This window comes from Girardinichthys multiradiatus, chromosome 13, assembly GCF_021462225.1.
Source record: "Girardinichthys multiradiatus isolate DD_20200921_A chromosome 13, DD_fGirMul_XY1, whole genome shotgun sequence".
In the NCBI taxonomy this organism is placed as follows: Eukaryota; Metazoa; Chordata; class Actinopteri; order Cyprinodontiformes; family Goodeidae; genus Girardinichthys; species Girardinichthys multiradiatus.
The window spans coordinates 15,591,828-15,608,743 of NC_061806.1; the positions used below are offsets into that span (position 1 = coordinate 15,591,828).

Genomic DNA, 16,916 nt, shown 5'->3' on the forward strand with positions numbered 1-16,916 from the left:
AAATTGTACCCTGATGAAATATTGGTGAATTAATTCCTCTTTGTACATATGGAAAACTAATGTCTCACTTTTTGTCTTTGGTATAATCAGTTTCAAAGCTCAAATAAAGCTAGCAGTAAAGAAAAAGAGACTGTAAAATAGACTGAAGTCAGAGCCACAGACAGCAGTTAGCAGAATAGGACTCTGAATACAATGGACTAAACAGTAAATAAATAAAACAAAAGAGGGAAGCAAACATAAGAAGTGCATCTACAGTACCTTGCAAAACTATTCACATCTTTTTTTTTTTTTTTCCAATTTGTGATGTTACAACCATAAACGTCATTGAACCTTATTTGGATTAAATGTGATATACATGCACAAGTAACACATAATTGTGAAGTTAAAGGAAAATAATACATAGTTTTTAAAAATATAACAAATAAAAATCAAAAAATGCTGTGTTGCATATTGAAGCCTGCTTTAAGCTAATACCCCAAAATAAAATCCAGTGCCACCAATTATTGTTTTTAAATCACATAAGTAGAGAATACTGTCCACCTGTGTGTAAATTAATCTTATTATAAATATGACCTCAAAGATTTTTTAGAGAACATTAGGTTTGAGAAGACAGGTGTGAAAGACTCAAATGTTTGATAGAAAATATTAGTATACAAACAGCCTCGTAAAGACAAAGGAAAACACTAGACTGGTTAGCAAGGTGATTGAGAAGTTTAAACTTATTTGGTTTATAAAACCAAGCATCTCACAGAGCAGTCCTTAATCATCAGAAAATGGAAAGAGTATGGCAGAACTGCAAACCTACCAAGATATGGCTGTCCACCTAAGCTGACAGACCAGGCAAGGAAAGCATTATTCAGAGTAGCAACACTGAGGACCATGGTATATTTGTAGGAGTTGTTGTGTACTTCTCAAATCCGGCCTTTATGGAACAGTGGCCTAAAAAGAAATATTGTTGAAATGAATTCCTAAATCCTGTTTGCAGTTTACCACAGGTCATGAAGCAGCAAACATGTGGAAGAAGGTGCTCTGGTCAAACAAGAACAAATGTAATCTTTTTTGCCCACGTGCAAAATGCTGTAGGTGGAGGAAAACCCAAACGCTGAATATAACACTGAATACCCTATTCCTATGCTGAAATATGCTGGTGGCAGCATCATTAAAAATAAAATAAGTATATATCTAGAAACAAAACTGTTTCCTAAAATGTTTAAATAACAGTAAACAGTACAGGGGTCAAATGGTTAGAATGAGAAAGTAATACTCAAGAGATGTGAAGAAAACGACAGAACCTTTGAATGTGAGGATGGACATTTAGTGGAAACAATAGTGGACAAATTACAAAATTTCATCTGTCAGCCAAGTAGGGAAGTGAGAGTGCTCACTTAAAGCTGGCATTCTCACAGTGAATGATTCAGTGGAGTTTCTGCTGTGTAACATTTGACAATTGGGCTATCTTTCTCACTTACACTTCGAACCGAATGGTTATTGGAATTGATTACTCAGGTTTTATTTTCTTCATTTTATTCTAATTGTTGAACTCTCTTTTGTTAGAAAACATATTAAATATCTGAATATTGTTATACTGTTCATGACAGACCTTATTTTGAATTAATCACTGAAGTCACTTTGAACTTTAAAAGACAATTGTCTTGATATGTCTTGCATTTTAAGTAGTGAATGACTTAACAAAAGCTTGATACAAAGTTTTACATTATGGCAACATTATTTGAAGACACAGGTTGCTTTATTGTTAACAGCAGAAAACATGATCTATTACAATACGATAATATCCTATCATATCTTTAGAAAAATATATAACTTAAAAGTGTCACTTCCTTGTTTGGCAAAAATGTAGGCCAGATAAAAGTATTGGTGTTAATATCCATCATGGAAGTTTAGGCTCTAACGCCTTCACAACTAAATGAAGGAGCAGATTTAGTAGCAGATCTAGCCATCAGCTGATTAATATTTTCTTGTGTTAATTTGTACTGCAGTACAACAAAGTACATTTCTCAGAACAACATTAACAGGGTATTAGGGGGTGACTCTTTTGTTCACATACAGAATCGAGCATCTCCTTAGCTTCCAAGCTACTTAATTTGTTTATCATCATAATACTGTGTTAAGTCGTAAGCTAAAACAGAACCTCAATAAATTGGTCTTTGTATTGGTTGGTGATTTTTTTTTTTTGCTGACCTAAAAACTCAGTCATTGGAGATGCTGTCTTTCCAGCTTTGCCCCCTGATGTGCAGAGGAATAAAAGCTATCTCTGCCACTATGACAGAGGTTGACATAATGTCAGCAGAGATGCGGTGAAAGCTTTCAAGGCTCTGAATGTTGCCACATTGGGAATATCTGAATGTATGTCTATAACTATAACAAACATTGTGGTTTTGCTTGCATTGGAGCTGGAGGAGATAAGTTGTGGCCTTAAATACTCTACAACTTAATACAAAGTATTGCTAAACTTGGCCGGCTCAAATTATAATGAACAAAAATATATTGACATTCGCCCCAAGGAACCTTTTTCTGTTTTAATTTAGGATCTGAGGAGATTCACTGTTAGAAAACTGACATTATGATAGGTGGTGGTGTTCCAGTGCTCGGAAACATTATACAAAGACTGATCAAATTTATCTGACTTCCTTCCTATTGTTAGATATGTATTTGTTAGAAAGGAATCAATCAGGAGTTGTGGCCTAGTTGTGTTTTTGTAAAGGCTTGACCTGCCATTATTTATTTGGTTGTAGTTTCTCTTTGAGGACTACAATGTGAGAGGATAGGATTCGAAATATTTTTTTCTACCGTTTGTGCCTTGAGGTGCCATTAAATATTTATATTTGGAGATGTGGTGTAACGCCACTGTGTGAGAGAGCAGCTGCTGTAAAACAGGATTTTACTAATATTTCAACAGTATTTTTTCCAAATCCAGAATATTAATTCCTCATGTGCTCAATATACTTGATAGCGTAATATCAAATAGGTGGTGATAGGTTAATTCAAGAACAAACTGTAAAGTGAATATTTTTATTTAAACACTATCTGTGTATTTATTTAAACTTATTTGCTCTGTGATATGATAACGGTGAGAAGATAAACTGTGAGATGGATCTTTTAATCTCAGAATGTTTGTTTAAAATATAGTGGACAGACTGAAAATTGCCCTCAAATACATACAGCAATAAAATCAAAATTACAAGCTCCAGGTAAACAGTAAAATTTAATATCACATTACAGGGGCAGACTGGCATACAGGACTACTGGGGATTTCCTTGGTGGGCCGGTGGGATAGTGGGCCGGTGGTTCAGCCCGTTGAGGTGCTGACACGCTCAGTCCCGTTCTCACGCAGCACGCTGTTGGTTTGCGGCGCCACGATGCCTCAATGCCTTCTCTACCTCTCCTCGCTCCAGTCAGGCAGATCTGCTTACTGCAGCTGCAGAGTGGGCCTACAAACCCATAAACAAGCATTACAGGGCCGACTGACTGAGTGAAAATTTACAAATTTTAAAAGTTCTGTATGGGGTAAGAACGCTGTCAAAAACAATGTGTATGTAAAGACGGAAATGTGTGCATATTAGTCAATAGTTGTGCATAAGTAAAATCCAAAAGAGGTATTGTATATTTTCTCTGTAAGAATACAAAATAAAATGTTACAGCTTCAAGAAATTACAAACACAAAGTTCAAGTTTACAGTTGTGGTTTATTCTTTATGAATACAATATGTTATAACAGTTTGTGAATACGATTTATTTTCTTTGAGAATACGAATTTACATCAGCGACTTGGTGTCACATGATCTCAGGCTGTTCACCGCCAGTATACGTAATGCCGGAATGGGAGGTAATTCAGTCTAAAAGGAATACAGGTCCTTCTCAAAAAATTAGCATATTGTGATAAAGTTCATTATTTTCCATAATGTAATGATGAAAATTTTACATTCATATATTTTAGATTCATTACACACTAACTGAAATATTTCAGGTCTTTTATTGTCTTAATACGGATGATTTTGGCATACAGCTCATGAAAACCCAAAATTCCTATCTCACAAAATTAGCATATTTCATCCGACCAATAAAAGAAAAGTGTTTTTCATACAAAAAACGTCAACCTTCAAATAATCATGTACAGTTATGCACTCAATACTTGGTTGGGAATCCTTTTGCAGAAATGACTGCTTCAATGTCATGGAGGCAATCAGCCTGTGGCACTGCTGAGGTCTTATGGAGGCCCAGGATGCTTCGATAGTGGCCTTTAGCTCATCCAGAGTGTTGGGTCTTGAGTCTCTCAACGTTCTCTTCACAATATCCCACAGATTCTCTATGGGGTTCAGGTCAGGAGAGTTGGCAGGCCAATTGAGCACAGTGATACCATGGTCAGTAAACCATTTACCAGTGGTTTTGGCACTGTGAGCAGGTGCCAGGTCGTGCTGAAAAATGAAATCTTCATCTCCATAAAGCTTTTCAGCAGATGGAAGCATGAAGTGCTCCAAAATCTCCTGATAGCTAGCTGCATTGACCCTGCCCTTGATAAAACACAGTGGACCAACACCAGCAGCTGACACGGCACCCCAGACCATCACTGACTGTGGGTACTTGACACTGGACTTCTGGCATTTTGGCATTTCCTTCTCCCCAGTCTTCCTCCAGACTCTGGCACCTTGATTTCCAAATGACATGCAGAATTTGCTTTCATCCGAAAAAAGTACTTTGGACCACTGAGCAACAGTCCAGTGCTGCTTCTCTGTAGCCCAGGTCAGGCGCTTCTGCCGCTGTTTCTGGTTCAAAAGTGGCTTGACCTGGGGAATGCGGCACCTGTAGCCCATTTCCTGCACACGCCTGTGCACGGTGGCTCTGGATGTTTCTAGTCCAGACTCAGTCCACTGCTTCCGCAGGTCCCCCAAGGTCTGGAATCGGCCCTTCTCCACAATCTTCCTCAGGGTCCGGTCACCTCTTCTCGTTGTGCAGCGTTTTCTGCCACACTTTTTCCTTCCCACAGACTTCCCACTGAGGTGCCTTGATACAGCACTCTGGGAACAGCCTATTCGTTCAGAAATTTCTTTCTGTGTCTTACCCTCTTGCTTGAGGGTGTCAGTAGTGGCTTTCTGGACAGCAGTCAGGTCGGCAGTCTTACCCATGATTGGGGTTTTGAGTGATGAACCAGGCTGGGAGTTTTAAAGGCCTCAGGAATCTTTTGCAGGTGTTTAGAGTTAACTCGTTGATTCAGATGATTAGGTTCATAGCTCGTTTAGAGACCCTTTTAATGATATGCTAATTTTGTGAGATAGGAATTTTGGGTTTTCATGAGCTGTATGCCAAAATCATCCGTATTAAGACAATAAAAGACCTGAAATATTTCAGTTAGTGTGCAATGAATCTAAAATATATGAATGTTAAATTTTCATCATGACATTATGGAAAATAATGAACTTTATCACAATATGCTAATTTCTTTAGAAGGACCTGTATTAGGAATAGAGGGGAGATAGGGAGGAAATCAAAAGAACGGACCAAGACACTACGGTACAAAACCAGGTAATGTTAAAAGGTTTATATATGTCTTAATGTCATTAATATATGCTCTTGGTCCGTCATCTTGGCGCTAGTGCTGCTGCTTCTTCTTCTTCTTCTTCTCTTCTTCTGCTGTACATCATTGTATAACTCCACCCACTATATTCTATGTTTTAGTTTTGTATTTCATAAAAATAAGAACATTGCTTTATGTATAATACTCTTGATTTCCTCCCTATCTCCCCTCTTTTCCTAATATTCCTTTTAGACAAATGTTCTATAATAAAACTGAAGTGTTCTCATTTCCATCCTGGTAAGTTTCACAAACTTAAAAGTGTTTTTTTTTGTTTCTTGTTTCTGGTGCTTCTTTCTCTGACAATAGAAAGCTACCTGGGTTATTGCAGCTTATTTCTCTGTGCTAGTCGATCTTGGACCCCAATGAGTTTTGATCCCTTCAGGTAGCTTCCTTTTTTTCTTCCTTTTAACACTATGCCGTATGGACTTGAGACTTTGACATTGAGTCAGCATATGGATTATCCCTGCCATGCTGTTATGTGTCATCTTGTCCCAGTGTGGGAAGGGAGTATGGTTGTGTGTGTATGAGAGAGACAGTGAGAGATAAAGGCTTGTATTGGGAGCACAGAACACTGGATGTATATTGATTGGCTGTTAGGTTTACTCACCTGAGAGTGAATACTCTTCAGAACAGTTTTTTTTTATATATATTCAGCTGCTGTTTACTTTAACTCCCAAAGGGGTTTTGTAGAATATAAGTAGTGTATGGTTTATTTTCCTGAAGATAAATCCTTCTGCTAGGCATGGGCTGAATGCCGGTAGAAATACACCATGGTTGTAAAAATGTAAGGTCTAAAAACTGCACAGACTTTTTGCAGAGACCATGTCACAGCAACTGGAGTACATAGACTAAATGGCGTGCTGCCCCTTTTCTACCTGTTGCCTTACACCACTTGTTAGCTGCCTGAGAGAAGACTTCCTAACAGAAGACTTCTTCACTTTTCCTTGCCTCCTTGCTTTGGGTTGTTTGGAAATTCTGCTTGGGAAAACAAGTGGTGTGGTGTAGAAACTACAGGAACAGCACCCATCACTCCTGTAAATGGAACACTGTTGTAATGTTACAGTTTGCGAAATAGAAGCAGAATGTCTGTCTAGCAGCAACTGCAGGCTGAGTACCTCAACAGGTAGCTTGATTAATTAATAAACAAAAATAAGTTGTAATTGTGTTACTCTATAAACATGAGGGAAACAAACAACAGCAGCAACGTGTAATATTCTGCACAATAAGATCTTGAAAGTACTTTCTTTCTAATGGCATCTGTCAGTGGGTGGGATATATTAAGCAGCAAGTGAATGATCTGAACAAGTTTGACTAGGGTTATTCTTGGTCTGCAATGGTCAATGTCTATCAAGAGAGGTCCAAAGAAGGAACACTAAACAGAGAGAAGGCTAGCTTTTGAGGTCTGATCTAATAGAAGAGCTACTATACCTCAAATTACTGAAGATGTTTTTGCTGATTCTGATAGAACGGTCCTAGCATACACAGTGCATCTGAGATTGTTATGTGTGGGGTATAGTAGATACAGACAAGTTTGTAAGTGTGTAAAGGTTTGTAAAACCTTTATCTCTGAAAAGATGATCATCCCTTACCTTCTGTACTGTAGGACTCCACTCTTACTTTCCCATCCTATTATGGAATGGTCACACTCTGAGTGTGTTTGGAAGAGAATGATTATTATTTTGGGAGCAAAATCATAGAAAACTGCACATGTGATTACCTTGCAATATTGCCTAAAAATTTTGCTTTAGTATACATTTGTATGCTAAGAAACTGATATTTACCATGTGAATAGACCTCTGATGGTGTATGATGGAGATATTTTACATAAATGTGTTTTAAATGGATACATTGAGGTGGTCAGATATGCATTATTCATAGAATAAATACTGGATACAACACTTATCCCACAGTTTGCTTTCTGTATAATCTGCAGGGGTGAAGAAAGTCTTTTGCTTTAGGGCTTTGCATATGAATCACAGAGACATTACTAGTTTAATCATGTGTCTGTGATATTTCCTTTTCTCTTATGTCCTTTTAATTCACACAGTCTCTATCACTATGTCATGTTGGCATAATACAACATGTGAGTAGAAAGTCTGGGAGATTCTAAGGTCACAAGTGAAGCTGAACATAAAAGGACCACTCACTGTTAGATATATATCAACAAACAGAAATGTATTTAAGGCTTATGTGGGGGATTGTACTGATGCCATACACATGTCAGGGCCAATTATTTCAAAGACTATTGGGGTTAAAAAAGTCCCAAATCAGGCTTTGATGGAGATCAAGATACTAGTAACTTATCATATCGTACAATTAGCTGTATCTAGATCCGTCTTAGGACTGCATGGAGGGCAGGTGCTTAGCATTGCTGCCATGCAGCAAGAAGTCCATGGGTTTGAATCCTGGCTTGGGGTCTTTCTGCATTGAGTTTGCTTGTTTTACATGTGCATGTGTGGGTTCTCTCCTGGTAATCCCCCCACAGTCCAACAACATGACCGCTAATTGGTCCCTCTAATTTGCCCTTAGGTGTGAGTGTGTTTGTGTCCATCGCTGTCTGTCCTGTATGTCTCCGTGTTGCCCTGTGATAGACTGGTGACCTGTCTGGGGTGTTCCTCCCCCAAAACACTGTAAGAATAAATGGGTACAGACAATGGATGGATCAGTTTTACTTTATATCACACTTTAACATTGGCCTTTTCTCCACCGTTGGTTGTATGTTCTTACAAATGGGCTAGGTTTTTATTTATTTATTTTTGTATTGTTTCTAGTAGTGTAGGTTGCATATTCAAGTTGCTGCAACCTCCTAGTAGAATGGGACAGCTGCAAATTCCTGTGAACTATCCTCTTATCCAAACATTTTTTTAGCTTCTAGCTTTATCTAAAGAAGATTGTCAACCCACTTTTTAATACAATATTCTTTCTTCTCATACACTAATTTTTTATTAAAAAATGAAAGGAGCAATTCATATCCAGCTATTATTTCAGTTAAAGATAGGTTTTGTGCATGTCATCTGTCACTTTTGAAAACACTTGCTAAACATGTTTGTTCTGCTCATTTACTGATGTTTTTCTCACTGCTTGCTTTGACCCCTAAATGACATTCAGGGCATACCTCAGGAAAACAAAGTAGGGATTGTATGCTTCAGACACTTGGCTGTAATGATATGATCAAAAGCAAAGACTGACTGGCATTGTCATACTTTTTTATAGAGCCCAAATTTAATAGCAAATAATTGCTTTGATCTAATTTAGATCAGAGCAATGATTTGAGTAATTTTATAAACATTGGTATTTTACTTGTTTTATATTTTGAGTACAGGTTCCATGGTACTTTGTTACTGACTGTATAATATTTTGTACACTGCTAGGAATAGGAATACAAATAAAGAAACCATTGAATAAAAAGGTGTGTCCATATTCTTGACAGGCAGTGTAGGTAAATGTAGCTCAGCAATTTATACTGTCTTAATTTCTGTTATCAACATTTTCTGTTGGTAAGATAATTTAAGCAACAGAGAGCTTAGAAAGAAAGTGAAACTAAAAACCTTTGGCAACACGCAATGTTTGTACAGTGGGTTGTTTTAAGAATAAAGTCTTGGGTTGCGGTGCTGGCGGTGTAGAGGTTAAGCGTGTGACCATGTGCAGAGGCTATAGTCGGCTACCTTTGCTGAATGTCTCCCCCTCTCTTTGTCTCCCTCTGTTTCCTGTCTACCTACTGTCGAAAAAATGAAAAATAAAGGCCTCTAGTGCCACAAAAAAAAGAAAGAAAAAAAAAAAGAATAAAGTCACGGTGACATTTAGACTGGTAAGTCTGGCTTCTGTTTCATGTACTATGATATTTAAACGATGTTTACTGACCACAAACAGAATTGGAGTACCTAAAACAAGTAAACTTAAATGACAAATGGAGAGAATTTATATAAAAGAGGAAATTGATCTTCAGATATTATTAGTTTGAACACTCGTTAGACCAATTAGTAGTGGTGTAATGAAAAACGGAGATAAAAAGATGCAATAATACACAGAGAAGTGCATTCCATTTGCAATTTATATATATATATATATATATATATATATATATATAAATATATATATATATATGTATATATATGTGTAATTTGTATTTGGAAATATGTAGTCAAATCACTCTACCAATATAGAGATTCAAAATCAATTGCATACCTTACAATTTGATCCTAGCTATAACACAATGAGGTCAAGTTTAGTTCTTTTGTCAATTTGTAAATAAAGTCTTTGTAAGGAAACCCAATCAGTTGCATTAAGTCACTAACCTTTCACCATTCCCTCATACTGAGTACATATGTGGTAGCAGTTTAAAAGAAAATTTAATTTCACAGAAAGAAACCTCCAGCAGACCCAGAGCCATGGCCAACTTGGAAGCTTAGGAAGACAGAGTAGACACAAAAAATACAAAAACACTTCTCCAATAGTAGCAAAAATATGACCCTATTATTTCCTAAACACTACTTGTACAGTATAAGCATAATCTAGGAGTTGGCCGACACTGCACAGTGCTCGCACAGTGCCAGGGTGTCCTCTTCAAACAAGTTCTATTAAGAAACATCAGGCATTGCATTCTAATTTAGACTGCTCGTTGGACTGGCACTCAACACTCAATACCAATGCATTGAAGAACTTTTCATCACTTTCCAATCATTCACCTGGGAGCATTTTGGATACCTGCTAGGTAACTATAAGAGAGGTACTGACACAATAACACATCTGGCTAATTGTTTGCCATTAATGATGCTACAGTAAAAGCAATAAAAGAATCACCACTATATGTAGACAGGTCCATCCTTCTGTGAAAATTTCTACACTAATAACATATTCTTTCTTTCCAGTAAGCAGTTTCTTGGTTTGTGAAAACCAGAAATCCAGTATTGTGAAGTTTTGTCTCACGACCTGGATGTATACAACACATTTTGATAAGTAGTTAAAGTATTATAAATTGAATGACTGTATGCCACACTGCAGAAATGGCAGAACATTTTGTTGCTGAGGCTCCCCTGAGTGAACAGAGATGCCAATGCCTCAGCTGGGTCACTGCTCAACCAAAACACTAATCTTCACAATCTCAAACAGCCCCTTTTCTCATATGAAAACAAATCAACAAAGAGCACAAACACACAGGCACCACATGCAAAGCTTTTGTGTTGAAGACCTAGGCTTCTTGACAACAGAAAAGTGTGTTTCCACCTCTTTTCATTGCAAATCAGCTTTACTTTATTGATTCAAGTCCCACTGTGCTGATAAGAATATATGGGAATAAAAAGATTGTTTGCTAAACTAGCTTGTGTTTTTCATTACCTATTGATATTTATTGAATGACTAAAACACAAAAATTGTTTGGAAACACTTTAAAATCAAGAATTTTCCCTAACCTTCATAAATACACAATGGGACAAAAGTTAGTATAGGATAGATAGACGAAACTGTGGCTTTGTAAGAATTCCTTTATACATACCTTTATTTTTAAATATCTTTAAAATGTCCACATATTTTGTTGGTGAAAAACCTACTATTATTGTGTGGAAATAATAAAGAAACAATGATTTGCATATATAAATCTTAAGTGGGACTCCAGTGGAAGTTGTATGTCTGTGGGAATTGACCTAAACAGCAGCTAGTCCCCTTTCATGTTCTGCTGTCAGCAATGAAATACCACTGATCTGAGATTTCTCAGACATTTTGCATGATTTGACACCAGGCCAACCTGAATATATTTATAGAAGAACCTTCTGAGCTAATAAACACATCTTGATTAACCATTACAGGCTGCACCGCAGAGTGCCTCTATAACTTCATCATAAACTTGAGAAAACAAGGGTGAGGGGCAATTTCACTGTGATGAAACAAATTCAAAATGAAAAGAGAGCAAAAAACAGAAAAAATATATATAAGTTCAATATATCTTGTTAATTTTTGTTTTTTGTATAATTTCAAATAGATTAACAAATTTCACATTTTATTTTTGTGTTTCAAATTTGTTGTAGAAAAATTTGTTTTTACCAAGACAGATACCGATGATTGTCACTCAGAATCAGCTTAATTTTAATCTGGCAAGAGAGAAGGATTTTTTACAGCATTGGAGATGTGCTCAGTAGTGCTGCCAAATCATTCTGACCAGACAAAGCAAAAGTTATCCTATAAGCTACAACAGTTTTCAAGGTGCCTCTCATGAGACCTGCTGTACCAGACATAATCTTAACAGTGTGGCACACAAATTATCTCACACAACTGCAAGCAGAAGGCTGCGAAACCATTACTCTAAGACTAAATAAGAGAGGAATGGAACAACACAGAGGGGTTCTAATACTTTTGTCAGTTCCTGTAAAGTATCAAGGAGCAAATCAAGCAAGGCACTAAAACTTTACATAACATTATCATGCCCAAAACGTTTAACAAATGCTGTTTATTTATTTTTTTTATTTTTGTGTGTTGTACAGGTATTGGGTATATGGACTTATGTTGGGACAGTTTGTTGGGCTGCTTTAATAGTGCTTGCTTGTACTCATGTAATAACCTCTGTATTTGTCAATACCTGCAGTCATTGTCACTTTAGCACAATCACCTCTACTACTTATTGTACATATGTTATTTTTTTTATTTTATTATTACTACTTGTTTTTGCACATTTACCTTGTTCTTCTTTGATTGCACATTTTCCTAACTATCTGCACGCTGCTTGTGTGTTACTAAGGACTGCTGTAACAAGTTAACCTTTCCATTGTGAGATCAAGAAAGTCGATTTTATTTCATCTTAACGACTGCAAAATGTTTTTTTCTGTTTTTGCTTGTTGAACTCTAAAAATACAACTTACTTTGGGCAGTTTGTTTGCATTTCAAACAAGTTTTCTTACCATATTTAAACAGTTTTACTTGTTTTTCTTTCTGAGATATAGTCTATATAAATCTTGTTGCAAAGGTGGGAATTGGCACCTCAAAGTCTCCAAGTGTGGGAGTTACATTTATTTTGTTTTTAGCAAGTGTGGGTGGAACGGAGTAGAGGACTAGTAAGCTTGTTGGGACACCTTCGATTTTGTGGGCTCTATAAGTCTGTCGCATCGAAAAGAGGACTGAGCTTAATATGAAAACTTTTAATTTACCAATTAATGTGTTCAAATCCTCAATTATGGTCAGAAAATGTGGGTTTTAAATGAGAAATTGTGAAACTGCCAATACAAGAACCTATGAGCTGTCTTAAATAATCCTGGGATGTTCTTCTTCCAGAGAAATAGAGTAGATTTACTGCTTCTCTGCATAGGTTGTAATTATGTCTGATCAGGATTTCTTGTGAACTATGCTTGTATGTCACACCAAAAAAGGAGCCAGCCCCATGATCTGACATGGTGTCCAGCTAGGTGCAGGTGGGAAAATTATTTTGATGCTTAGAGATTGTGGAATAATTTTTAAGTCCAACTTTTAAGTACCCTTTTAAGTATCAACTTAAAAATAGAAGAAAGTGTTTAAAGTGTTCTTTCTACAAATAATTTTGTAGATGAGCCCTTCTGTACAGTGATTACAATTTGTATTTTTTTTTTATATTTTAGTTTCTTCTTATATTTAATGTTTTCATTTAGAACATGGCATGTTCACAGTTGAGATGAAAAGGAGAGCACAGAATTTTGCCACAAGCTCTGCTGCTGAAAATGCAGTCTCTGATGCAACCTAAGTTGTACCAGAGAAGGATTCCCAAAGCCAAATTTCCTTGACAAAAGGGAGATTTGGCTTTATGAACAAAGGGGGACACATGTACCTTACGGTCCCCATGTTGATAAGGAGTGGGCCTTGGGCTCATCCTTTCTTTGGACCCTGTCCCTGCTCATGTCAGTGGTTTCTAGCTCCCTTAGTGTGTCTCTGTTGTCTAATTTGACAAAACACTGACAGAGAACAGTTTTGTAAGTAGGTTAAACCTTGTGAACGAGGTCTATGCCATATTGTCCTTAGTAATAAAAGAGCAGTGTAAATGATGTACACACCAAGGTTCTTAAAGGAAGAGCTACTATAACAGTGCATCAATTCAAAACACCAAAAAGTGGTGTTTAATGGACTCCATGTATGACACGTAAAATAAAAAATCCTTTTCTGTCATATCAGTTAGGTCAACTTATGTGCAACACTGGTGTCCATATCCAAATGTTTCTGAACTCAATTTAACAAATTAAAAGTGGATTGTATTTAAATATGCCTTATACACAAGATTTCAGCTCTAACTCGCTACAATCACAAACAATGTCTTTACTACTGAGCTTGCTTCTATAATTCTTTTTCATGCTCCCTGCTTGCCACTCTCTGTGGTCTTTTAATTAGATGACCTGATTAGAAACCATTGGCAAGGGTTTTATTGGGTGTTAAGAGGAAAAAAAGTGGGGATTAGTCCGGTCTGGGACTCAGGCAAACAGAATTAACAGCTTGTGCAACCAAGCTCTATCACTTGCAGATCAGTGTTTCTAATATCAGAGTATTATTAGCTGCACTATTCTCCCCAACTGTGTGATAACCAAGGCTTACTGAAGGTGCCGGGGCCACTGAACCAGGAAAAACTGCGTGATTTGTCCTAGCATGGCTAATTAGTGCACTGTTTGCATGAATGATATGAATCAGGGATAAAGCTGAGCCTTTGACAGACGGCCAACATTGAGGCTTTATGTAGCTCACTACAAAAACATTATGTATAAACATGCTGACAAGCTGCTTTGTTCTGTATACTATATGAATAAAAATACAGCATCAAGTTTTTTGTTGCCAGGGGAAAAAAAGTGTGCCAAAAGACAAACAGCTAATGTAATATGGTTACTAATTATACTGTGGTCTAATTGTTGAGATGCCCTGATAATTGGAGCAGTTCGACCTACAGTGCTTTGAAAAAAGTATTCATGTCATTTGGATTTTTCTACATTTTGTCATTTTACAACTTTAATGTGTTTTATTGAGATTACGCATGAAAGACCAACTCAACACAGTGCACAGTTGTGAAATGGAAGGAAATGATGGTATTATAATAAAAAACCCTAAAAACATGATAGGTTTGATGTACATTTATTTTCACCCCCCCTGACACCCCTAAATAAAATCAATCAACCAATTGCTTCCAGGAGTTAAGAGTAGAGTCCACACTTGTGTAATTTATGCTTGGTGTTAATGTAGCTGTTGTGTGAAGGCCTCAGAGGTTTCTTAGATATGCTGTTTGTTTACTAAAAAAAAAACAAGCATCATCAAGACAAAAAAAAAAAAACAGCTGATAAGTCAGGGACAAGGAAGGGGTTAGGTTATGAAACAATATATCAAACATGAAGGACAAACAACAGGACATGATGGAATTGCAAAGCCACCAAGACAGTGGTCATCCAATTTTAGACACATCAGGCAGGAAGATTATCACTAAGAGAGGCAGCCACAAGGACCATGGTATATCTGGAGGAACTGCAGAGATCCACAGGTCAGGAGGGACAATCTGTCAAATGGACAACTACTAGTTGTGCATTCTACAAATCTGGCTTTTATTGATGAATGGCATGAAGGGTAGAAGACCTGTGTAAAATTTGCTTCAAGCCATGTATGGGACACAGCAAACATGTGGAAGGCTGTGCTGCAGGCAGATGACAAATTTTGGCAGAAAAGAATCACTGGTCTTTAAGCAGAAAACTACATACCCACAATGAAACATGCTGGTGGCATCATAATGAGATTGAGATACTTTTCTTTAGTAGGGGCATGGAAGCTGGTCAGAGTTGGTGTGGAGACAGATTGAGCTGAAAACTGGGTAGTCCTGCATGAAAACCTGGCAGATGTTGCAAAAGACTTGAGTGAAAGTTCACCTTAGAGTAGGCGGCACTTAAGACATCCACAGGTATCATAAAATGGAAGAGATCAGAGCATATTCATGTGCTAGAATAGCTAAATCTAATTGAGAATATTCGACTTGAGAATTGCTAAAGGTCTTTCTCTTAAATATTGACTTAAGAGTGCTGAAAACATATGCATGGCACAATTTTCCGAATTTTATTTCTGAGAGAATTGAAAAAGTAGTAATAACTTTTAAAAAGGTACTGTATTTGTTTAAATATACACATGACTGTCATCTCCAGTTTTAGTTAATGGATTTGATTTTTTTCCTGATTTATACACATTTTTACAACCACTTTTAAGTTATAATTTAAGCTGAAATTACCAGATGAAACTTACATATTTAGCACACCCTTCTATTTGTCATGTAAATAGATTTTTGCCTATATTTTGAGTGCTGCTGCAGTTTTAGGTTCTTGTCTGAAAGCACTTAATAATGCATTAAATTATTTATTGTTTAAAAATGCAACTTTTATCATGGCATGGCCTTTAAACTCCTGTAGGTACACAGTATATTACATATATATCAAAGAATTATATATGAGAAATAACTAGCTAATTTCTGTAGAATTACTGTTTTGAAATTACTTAGTCAGAATAAATTGGTGTTGTTCTTTTAAACGTTTAATGTTTTGCATAGTTTTGTGTTTTTTGTTGCGTTGAGTTTTCTGTTGTTGAGCATAATGACATCTGGGTCTTAATATTTCTTTTTTACTGGTAGTGCTGCTAAATTGAATTTTAAATAGTGTTTCGGAAGGCGATTTGATGCTACTTTTTTTCTTCCCTTTCCATCTGAATAGAATCTCATTTTGTTAGTTGAGGTGTAACATATTATATTTTTAGGTTTAGTGCAAGAGGTGATGAAAAGCCTTTTTACGCATTTAACATGTTGGAAATACTGTAGTTCTCTTACACTAATGCAGATAGTGTGGGTGCTGAACTTCTCTGCCTGAACTTCTCATTGTGTGCAAGCTATGAGGATGAACTAGAGAAACTTGCAGTTGACTGTAATAAAGCTTTTACACTCACTTCTTTTTGAAATCCTTTTTTGTTGATTTAACTAGCTTTTCTGTGGTTGTTTCCTCCTCTGTGTGTTGGTATTGTTTCCATTATCAGCCACTGTAGAGCTTTTTTTATCTGCTTTATTGTTCACTGTTTAGTTGGTATTATGACATCCAGGATCCCAAAATGACCTGGCATAATATACTATATTTACCTTTTTACACAATGTTCTTTGCTTTTATGACATTCTTTTTTTTTTCTTTTTTTCTTTTTTTATGTTTGCCTACGGTTGCAATTGATTACCAAATCTGTTTATTTTTGTGATTTAGCCTAAATCATCTAAACACAATTGTTCCATGTGGATGTCTATGACTGTTTTGTTTTTACATGCATCTGTTATTTAACTTTCTAACTGTAAATTACTGAGAATTGCAAAACAAAAATATCTGAGT

At 36.5% G+C, this 16,916-nt stretch overlaps 1 protein-coding gene across 1 annotated transcript in view; it reads left to right on the forward strand.

Annotated features, from left to right (window-relative positions):
- The window catches only part of csmd2 (CUB and Sushi multiple domains 2), a 358,433-nt gene that overhangs the window by 124,904 nt on the left and 216,613 nt on the right, over nucleotides 1-16,916 (forward strand). The gene's annotated exons all lie outside the window — the stretch shown is intronic.